The sequence below is a fragment of the Bubalus bubalis genome, chromosome 16 (genome assembly GCF_019923935.1).
Source record: "Bubalus bubalis isolate 160015118507 breed Murrah chromosome 16, NDDB_SH_1, whole genome shotgun sequence".
In the NCBI taxonomy this organism is placed as follows: Eukaryota; Metazoa; Chordata; class Mammalia; order Artiodactyla; family Bovidae; genus Bubalus; species Bubalus bubalis.
The window spans coordinates 68232430-68243026 of NC_059172.1; the positions used below are offsets into that span (position 1 = coordinate 68232430).

The 10597-nt window shown below is 45.9% G+C and overlaps 1 long non-coding RNA gene across 1 annotated transcript; it reads left to right on the forward strand.

Moving 5' to 3' along the window:
• Positions 1-2479: 2479 nt before the first annotated feature.
• Positions 2480-9038, forward strand: LOC123329667. The gene is made up of 2 exons (XR_006545178.2): positions 2480-2911; positions 9002-9038. It is a non-coding gene; the product is annotated as an uncharacterized LOC123329667 (long non-coding RNA).
• The last annotated feature ends 1559 nt before the right edge of the window (positions 9039-10597 follow it).

Here is a 10597-nt window from a genome sequence, read left to right on the forward strand (position 1 = left end):
CTTATTTAAATCCACCCTTTCTTCAGTCTTTAATTGTGCCATTGGTTTCCCAGTCCAGAGAGTCTCTTCAAGGAATAAAACTGTAGTCTCTGCTTAGGTTGAGGAAGAATAGTTGTTAGCTGTATCAAGGTTAAGGGAAGGGAGGGATCTTTGGAACCTAGCAATTTCTTGAAAGGCTCTGAACTAGTTATCTTATCTTAGCTATCCCCACTGCTGCCAATCTGTACTGTATAAATCAGATGGACTCTTGGCTTTCCCTACTACTAGTTTAGGATTCAGCTTTCTTAGTTCTGCTAAATTGGTTACAGCAGTCCTTTTGCATCACAGCTTCCAAAACTTACTTGCTGCTTTCTTCTCTTTGATTCTTATCATCCTTATGGATTTATGCTTTAAAAAAGTCTCTCTACTGTCATTTTAGAAGGATTTTGAGAGACAGTAAAATTATATGCATATGTTGTATCTTTCTGTCTTAACCCAGAAGCCCAGAAAACTTTTAAATTCAGGTGAAGATATGCCATTTCTATTACTGTATCTTGAACTTCCACTGAAGCCAGGAAATTAGCAAGTAGATAGCATAAGGGTTCAGAATTTACACCATGGAATCAAACCTGCGATTGAACCCTATGTCTGTCACAAAATATTGATAGTGGCTAATGTTGCTATTATGTACTTAATTTTTTCCTCCTAACATTTCTCTCTTTCCCTACAATATGCATGTATGTGTGTGTGTTTATATCACTCAATTGTGTCTGACTCTTTGTGACCCCATGGACTGTAGCCGGCCAGGCTCCTCTGTCCATAGAATTCTCCAGGCAATACTGGAGTGGATAGTCATTCCTTTGTCCAAGGGAACCTTCCCAACCCAGGGATAGAACCCAGGTCTCCCAGATTGCAGGCAGATTCTTTACTGCTGATTCAACAGGGAAGCCCACAACATGCATGTATTACTTTTATAATTAGAAAAGTTAATATTATTTAAATAAAATAATGCTAATTGAAATGGGTAATACAAACATTTCATCTCAGTTTTATTCTTAAATAGAGAATAGAGCTACTCATTTGCTTAAAAAGTTTGTGTAGAAATAGTTCTAGCTAGTAATTATAGTTTGTTGCAACCTGTGAAGATTTATTATATAAGTAGTTTAAAAAATATAACACCCAGGCCATATAATCATGTTACATTCACAAAAGGAAATACTGACCTGTATCAGCAAGATCTTCCTTTCTGTGATGAGTTCAGGGACAGGCTTCACTGAAAAGAAAAAATTCTCTAACATCTTTTAATAATTAGTAGAATTGAAAACTTATCAGCCTTAAAAGGGTGACAATAGATTGAGTATCTTTTGTCTTATCTCCCTTCTTGTCTAATGTTTTTCTTCTTTAAATCTTAATTTGATTTTTTCTTTATTATCTTCTAGGAATCATAAGAAGGTTAGTATAAAATATTTATATATCTATATTCCCATTGAATGATCCATCTTACATTTCATCACTATCATATCAGGACTCTTTTAATTCTTTGAGAAGTTCAAATAGAGTTTCATTATGTATTTAATATTGATGATGAAAATTTAAGGGAATGAGGATGTTCCATGAATGACATAGATAGGATCAAAGCCTGGGTGCTATGGAGTTACCAGTAAGGTTTGTGAATTCTTCATACAAAGCATAGACTATGGACTGAATGCGTAACATTTATTACAATTTTTCAAATATTTGTTGATGCTATCATATTTAATATAATATGAATTCATTTCTTTTCTCTCTTTAGTCGCTAAGTCATGTCCAACTCTTTCGACCTCATGGACTCTAAGCCTGCCAGGCAAGAATACTGGAGTGGGTTTCCATTTCCTTCTCCAGGGGCTAGCAGTACAGTTAATTCTCAGTTCTCTAACTCTGATCATCTGTGCCTCTCTTCCTGCAGAAAACCCACCCCAGATGAAGCAAGCATTGACTGTCTCCTATTTGAGGGGAAGTGTTCTAAGAACACTGACACCAACAACATGGCTAGAACCACTGGCCCTTGGAATTAGCCCACTAACCCTTGGAACTAGCTCCTGAGAGAATTTGAAATAGTCATCAACATTTCCCTCTACTTTTGCAGGAAATACTAGAAGTAAATAAGGGGACATGGAATTTAACAGCTGACTACCAGTGTTTTACATTCAGTTGTTTGGAAATATACTGATTCAGCTCTGGCTAGAAAATACAGAATTACTTTATTACTTCTGTTAGGTAGGTAGAATAGGGAAAAGGAGTCCAAAATGACGGTGGCTAAAAGACAAGGAAGGTCCGAGGACCAGAGTGAAGACTTCAGGCAGAACAAACAGAACAAACAGCACTCCTGGCTAAGCCCAATTTGCATAGGGCAGGCCCAGGTGGAAGAAAAAACATATAAAAGGAGGAGCCAAAGCGCTTTCTCTGGGACTCTCTCTCCTGCGTGCATGCGTGCGCGCTCTCTCTCTTTCTCCCTCCCCACACACTCCTTCACTCCCTTCTCTTCGAGTCTTGGATTCTCCTGCTATCTTCTAAATAAAATGGAGCTGTAACACTGATTTGCCTAAGAGCTGTAACACGGTTTGTCCAAGACCCAAGAGCTGTGATGCACTGAGGGTTTTAATGTCCATCGCTCCAAATCTTTGTTGTGACGAGACAAAGAACCGAGGAACATACACTCGCGTGACATCTATGGTGCTGTGACTTGGATCAAACTTGGCTGAAACAACCTCCGCGTGGAAGAGGCCAAGCACAGCAGGAGCCCAATTCAGCAAAGCTTCCGTGCTAGAAGCAGAAGGCGAAGAAACACAGCTCAGGGGAAGGCCCATCTTGCTGGAAACCGGGACAGCGAAAAAAGAACTCAGCAGAAAGCTCACACGGCCCAGTCTCAGATTCCAGAAGACCTCCGGTTAAGGTAAGAGGTCCTCGCTCCTATGGCTGGAGGGACCTTTACAATCTCTCGTTTCTTGTTTCCTCAAACCTCCCGCAAACAGGCGGGCAGCAGGGGCACAACTGAGGGACTCTGGAGAGGCTATTCCTCAGCATGTCCCAAAGGCGCTATCTGCTGAGCCCCAGTATCTGTTACACAAGCCGGTGGGGGTTCTTCTGTCCTTTCTCTTCTCTGTGCCAAAGATCAGACCAATGAAACTGTGAGCACCAGTCAGATATTTAGCAAATTTTCCAGCAGGCTATGAAGGGGATTCCTTGGCATGTTTTTCCCATTGCTTTTTCCTCCTGTCCTTCAGCTCTCTCCCAGGACTCAGGCCCAGCCAAAACTAATGAAACTCAAGCTCTGATGTCTCATTGCAAAAATTCATTGAGAGGCAAAGCAATAAGAGGTAGATTTGTTAGGATACAGAGAGCAGCCACCCTTCAGGGTGTGAACCATTGCCAAGGGCATGGAATTGCCATGGAATTAGGCCTGGCTAGGTTTTGTGAGGGGATGGAATTCATATGCTAATGAGTGAGAGGATCATCCCAGCCATTGGGGAACCACCCACTCCTCCCTCTTTTGACCTTGTGCCTTGGAGCTGTCCTGCCACCTCTGGGTGTGTCTGTTGGCTTATAGATTGGGGATTAAGGTTTACTTGAATTTGACTTGTCATCTTGGACCCAATTGACTTTAATTGGTTTACATTATACCCTTGTGCTATGTAATTCTTTCAAAAGTTGTGCTCTGCCCGCTTCCCTCCTGTTTCATGCTCTTTTCCTGAGCCCCATCCAGACCCACAAGGTTTCTACAATCTTCTGGAGAGACAACCGGAAAATAGCTGGCCTTGGGAGGGAAATACTCTATAATATTCAACCCCCTAATCCTACCCAATATTGGTAACACTGGAGATCTTGGGGGTGCCCAAACTCCAGTCCGGGGGGTCCCAGGAGGTCATCACGCCTTGACCTGCCTAGGGATCAGTCTTCGAAAGGTTGTCACGCCTCAACCTGTTTGGGGATCCTTTAGTCCCAGGGGTCCCAGGAGGTCGTCACGCCTCTACCTGCCCAGGGACCCAATCCTCGGGAGGCTGTCACGCCTCGACCTGCCCGGGGATTTGATCTCTAGGAGGCTGTCACACCTCAGTCTGCCTGGGGATCTGCACCCTGACCCAGGGACGCTTGGCTCTCAGGTTGCAACAGTTCTGGGTAAGATGAACTTATATCGTATCTATTCCTGTCCACGGTGGGCAAACTAGCAATGAGTTACAAATCTCTTAATTCTACCCAGCATTGGTAACACTGGAGATCTTGGGGACGCCCAAACTCCAGTCCGGGGGGTCCCAGGAGGTCATCACGCCTTGATTTGCCTAGGGATCGGTCTTTAAGAGGTTGTCACGCCTCAACCTGCTCGGGGATCCTCTAGTCCCAGGGGTCCCAGGAGGTCGTCATGCCTCGACCTGCCCAGGGACCCAATCTTCGGGAGGCTGTCAAGCGTCGACCTGCTCGGGGATTCGATCTCTAGGAGGCTGTCACGCCTCAGCCTGCCTGGGGATCTGCACCCTGACCCGGGGACGCCTGGCTCTCAGGTTGCAACAGTTCTGGGTAGGATAAGCTTCAGAAAGACTCACCCCTAAGGAAGTCCACCCATGGAAACATAAAGAAGCCTATTACTTGTGAGACTGTGCCCAGTCTCAGCAATAACTCAGGAGCCCAATGAAAATCCCATTGCCTTTCTGGAAAGGCTAAAAGAGGCACTCCAAAAGTTTACCAACCTGGACTTAGACTCCTACGAGGGACGGGTGATTTCAAAGGACAAATTCCTGTCCCAATGTGCATCAGATACCAGAATTAAGTTACAGCAGCTACAACAGCAGGACCCTGCTGCCTCTTTAGATGAGAGGATCCAGACAGCCACCAATACCTTTTATAACAGAGAACAGGAGAAGGAGGCCAAGGCCCAGGAGAAGGAGAGAAAGAAAGAGACAAGGCATGCCCAGATGCTGGCTGCCCTCCAGAGAAGCCCTATGGCAAACTCCGAGTCCTTGAGGGACAAAGCACGAGACAGATGCCTGATCTGTAGACAGGCAGGGCATTGGGCCAAAGAGTGTCCAAACTGTGACAAGTCTCCTAGAACGGCTTGCCACAAATGCCGTCAACAGGGACATTGGGCGGCACTCTGCCCTCGGGACCCAAGAGCCTCAAGGTCAAGCGCCAAGCCTACCCTCACGATGGTTCAACAGGACTGAAGCGGCCCGCTCCAGCCAGCCCGCCTGTCACAGGTAACCATCACGGGGCTGGAGCCAAGGTTGCAACTGGATATGGCAGGTAGGTCCGAGAATTTCTTGGTTGACACAGAGGCTACCTACTCTGTCTTGATCTCCTACTCTGGAGCCTTCTCCTCCCAAGCCTGTACCATTTTGGGTGCTACAGGAAAAGCAACTACTAAAAGATTCACCCGAGCACTTCTTTGTTGCTGGGATGGACAAATATTTTCCCACCAGTTTCTGGTGGTCCCTGAGTGTCCTACCCCCTTATTGGGAAGAGATATACTCACTAAACTGGGGACCACCCTTGTGATGGGAAGTTTTTCAGCCCCTAGAGCTCTACAGCTCCTGGCTACTACTGAAGAACCCATTACACCTTCAATGGAGAGGGACCAAAAACTATGGGAAGACAAAATTAACCCCCAGGTGTGGGATAAGGGGATTTCTGGACGAGCCCACCGAGCTGAACCAGTCATCATTGTCCTCTGAGATCCCACTCAGTTTCCTAACTGGAAACAATATCCTCTCAAAAGAGAGGCTTGGGAGGGACTACAGCCTTTAATAAATAAATTCCTTGCTTGTGGGCTATTGTTCCCCACCAGTTCGCCATGTAACACCCCAATCCTCTCAGTAAAGAAAAAAGACAGAACCTGGAGAATGGTTCAAGATCTCCGGATCATAAATGAAGCTGTAGTCCCCCTCCATCCCACAGTACCCAATCCTTATGTAATCTTGGGAGAAATCCCACCCAGTGCCAAATGGTTTACAGTCTTGGATCTCAAAGATGCATTTTTTTGCATACCACTGGCTAAAGAATCCCAATATCTTTTTGTCTTTGAGTGGGAGGCCCCAGGAGAAAAACACCAACAGATAACTTGGACAGTATTACCTCAGGGGTTCAGAGATAGCCCCCACCTGTTTGGGCAGGCCCTTAGCCGGGATCTCCTAGATCTAGACCTGGGACCTAATGGGAAAATATTACAATACGTAGATGACCTACTAATCTTCTCTCCAGATGAGAAAAGTGCCCAACAACATGCAATTCAGGTTCTAAACTTCTTGGCAGAAAGGGGATATAAAGTCTCCTGTGCTAAGGCACAGATGGTCGAGACAAAGGCCACTTACCTGGGAATTCAGATTAACATGGGTCCAGGAGGCTGTCCTCTGATCGGGTACAAGGAATTCTCCAGTTGCCCTCCCCCACGACTCGAAAACAATTGCGAGCTTTCCTGGGGCTAACTGGTTATTGTAGAATCTGGAAACCCAACTATGGTCTAATTGCCCAGCCCTTATATGAAAGCTTACACTTACAGGCCTTAACTCAGGCACCGGCCTTGAGGTTGCCAGACCCAGAAAAAGCATTCCAACTGTATGTCCATGAAAGAGAGGGAATAACCTTGGGAGTGTTAACTCCCAAAGGTTGGGACTGAGCCCCAGCCTGTAGCTTACTTATGCAAGAGGCTAGTTCCAACTTCCGGAGGTTGGCCCCCCTGCCTTCGAAATCTTTCAGCTATTGCAATCATGATAGAAGATGCTTTAAAACTCTCCTTTGTGGGCAAACTAACTATTTTTTACCAGCCACCAAGTAAAACAACTCCTAAATGGGAGAGGCCACTTATGGATGTCTGATCAAAGAATCCTCAGATATCAAGTAATGCTGATGGAAAATCCAGGCCTCACTATACCCCCTTGTGAGGTTCTTAACCCAGCCACCCTCCTGCCTACCCCCGAGGGCTCTCTCCCCTTTCACTCTTGTCTAGAAACCTTGGACCACTGGACAAAACCCCGAGAGGGATTGTCAGAAGATCCTCTGACCAATCCCGAGGAAATCTGGTACACTGATGGAAGCAGCTTTGTCTTGGATGGAAAAAGAAGAGCAGGGTATGCAGTAGTCTCCAGTTTTGAGACCATAGAGGCTAAGCCTCTGCCACCAGATACTTTAGGCCAATTAGCTGAGCTCATAGCCCTGACTCGAGCTTTAGAGCTGGGAAAAGGAAAAAGAATAGCCATTTACACTGACTCCAAGTATGCCTTTCTGGTGCTACATGCATATGCAGCTGTTTGGAAAGAAAGGGGCCACTTGACCACGTGAGGGTCCCCAATCAAATATGGTGATCAGATTGTTCGACTCTTGGAGGCGGTCCATCTGCCTACTGAGGTTTCAGTCTCCCACTGTAAAGGACACCAAAAAGGAAACACGGAAGTGGCACGAGGGAACCAAGCAGCTGATCAGGCAGCTAGGAGAGCAGCATTACAGAACCATGACCTAATAGGGATTGCCACCTTAGTTCCACAGACTAATTTGCCAGAAACTCCTTCATATACTGAAGGTGAGATTCTTAAAGCTAAGAGCGAGGGCTTTCAAGAAGATCATATGGGGTGGTTCCAAAAGGAGGGACTCCTTTTTCTGCCTGGAAATCTCCAATAGAAGTTGGTTAACTCCTTACATGCCACTACTCATTTAGGAGAAAAGGCCCTCCAAAGAGTACTAGAAAGGTCCTTCAGAGGAAGAGGCCTCCAAACAACTACAAGACAGGTAGTCTCCTCTTGTCCCACTTGCCTCAAGTTCCTTAGGGGCAATGCGGGTACGGAGGAGAGCCATTGGTAAAGCCTCCTTCCATCCCTAAGGAACCCTCAAGGAGCTCAAAGACCCCAGCTGGCCCAGCCCATCCAACGACGTGGGGCCTACCCAGGAGAGGACTGGCAGATGGACTTCACCCAGATGCCAGTTTCTCAAGGGTATAAATACCTATTAATTATGATAGATACATTCACAGGATGGATTGAAGGCTTTCCCACCCGGACCGAGAAGGCTGAGGAGGTAGTTAAAAAACTGCTCCATGAAATCATTCCAAGATTTAGTCTGTCCAGGTCATTACAAAGTGACAATGGGACATCATTTACTTCTAAGGTCACCCAAGGAGTCTCGAAAGCATTGGGCATTACTTATTATCTCCATTGTGCCTGGAGGCCTCAATCTTCAGGAAAAGTAGAAAGAGCCAATCAATTCTTAAAATCAGCGATAAAAAAGAACCCAGGAGACCTTCCTGGGATGGAAGGAGGCTTTACCAATGGCTCTCCTCCGTACCCGCATTGCCCCTAAGGAACAGGTTGGTCTTAGTCCTTATGAGATGCTATATGGGAGACCTTTTGTTTATGTCAATGACCTCTTCCTAGATCCAGAGGTTCAGACCCTCCAGTCTTATACCATAGCCATTGGGCAATTCCAACAGGATATACGCTTGTGGGGTGTGAACCAGGACCCAAAAGATTCTAAAGAGTCACCACTATATGCTCCAGGAACTCAAGTCCTAATTAAAGTCTGGAAAGATGGGTCCCCAAAGGCTCAACTCCAGCCCACATGGAAAGGCCCCTACCCCGTAATACTTTCTACCCCCACAGCAGTCAAGGTACCAGGACATGACTCCTGGATTCACTACTCATGAGTCAAGCCATGGAAGAAAACAGAAGAGGACACTCAATACACCTGTGAGCCCCTGGGAGCTCTCAGATACCTATTCAGGACTACCAATGTGTGTCATTCTAATGAACACCCCCAAAATCTGGTTTCTGGGGATAAGATTTCTCAGGATAGCTCTAAGGAGCCAACAGAGCTTGACAGAGACTGTACTCCAAAACAGACAGGAGATAGATCTTCTGATCCCTGAACAAGGAGGGACTTGAGCTATCCTGGCCATGTGAATTTAAAATTGACCAATGTCCCTACTAGTCCTTGTTATGCTATATTGATGATGCCTATGATTATTCCATGTACTGTCAATTGTCTAACCTGTTTTGTCTCTGCCCAGGTCAACCAGCTACAACATGCAGTGCCAGTTCAACAAAGATATAAAACTACAGCTGACCATGGAAAATATCACACACCCTTGGACAGCACTATAGGACTCTGAGGATTGAGACTAGCAAGAAGGGGAGGCCCAATACCCCCTCGCCACCCCAGTTCAGCAGGAAGTAGCCAGAAAGACCTTGACGCCCCTATTCCCAAAGAATTGGGCCTCCCATCTCTTGAGGGGGGAATATTAGGTAGGTAGAATAGGGAAAAGGAGTCCAAAATGACGGTGGCTAAAAGACAAGGAAGGTCCGAGGACCAGAGTGAAGACTTCAGGAAGAACAAACAGAACAAACAGCACTCCTGGCTAAGCCCAATTTGCATAGGGCAGGCCCAGGTGGAAGAGAAAACATATAAAAGGAGGAGCCAAAGCGCTTTCTCTGGGACTCTCTCTCGCGCGTGCATGCGCGCGCGCGCTCTCTCTCTCTCTCTCTCTCTCTCTTTCTCTCTTTCTCCCTCCCCACGCACTCCTCCACTCCCTTCTCTTTGAGTCTTGGATTCTCCTGCTATCTTCTAATTAAAATGGAGCTGTAACAATGATTTGCCTAAGAGCTGTAACACGGTTTGTCCAAGACCCGAGAGCTGTGATGCGCCGAGGGCTTTAATGTCCGTCTCTCCAAATCTTTGTTGTGACGAGACAAAGAACCGAGGAACATACACTCGCATGACACTTCCTTCTGGCTAGAAAATACAGAATTACTTTATTACTTCCTAAAGTGCATTATTTGTATATTGTCACCCTGCTTATTTAACTTATATGCAGAGTACATCATGAGAAATGCTGGGCTGGAAGAAGCACAATCTGGAATCAAGTTTGCCGGGAGAAATATCAATAACCTCAGATATGCAGATGACACCACCCTTATGGCAGAAAGTGAAGAGGAACTAAAAAGCCTCTTGATGAAAGTGGAAGAGGAGAGTGAAAAAGTTGGCTTAAAACTCAACATTCAGAAAACGAAGATCATGGCATCTGGTCCCATCACTTCGTGGGAAGTAGATGGGGAAACAGTGGAAACAGTGTCAGACTTTATTTTTGGGGCTCCAAAATCACTGCAGATGGTGATTACAGCCATGAAATTAAAAGACGCTTACTCCTTGGAAGGAAAGTTATGACCAACCTAGATAGCATATTCAAAAGCAGAGACATTACTTTGCCAACAAAGGTCCATCTAGTCAAGGCTATGGTTTTTCCTGTGGTCATGTATGGATGTGAGAGTTGGACTGTAAAGAAAGCTGAGCGCCGAAGAATCGATGCTTTTGAAGTGTGGTGTTGGAGAAGACTCTTGAGAGTCCCTTGGACTGCAAGGAGATCCAACCAGTCCATTGAGAAGGAGATGAGCCCTGGGATTTCTTTGGAAGTACTGATGCTAAAGCTGAAACTCCAATACTTTGGCCATCTCATGCAAAGAGTTGACTCATTGGAAAAGACTCTGATGCTGGGAGAGATTGGGGGCAGGAGGAGAAGGGGACGACAGAGGATGAGATGGCTGGATAGCATCTCTGACTCGATGGATGTGAGTCTGAGTCAACTCCAGGAGTTGGTGATGGACAGGGA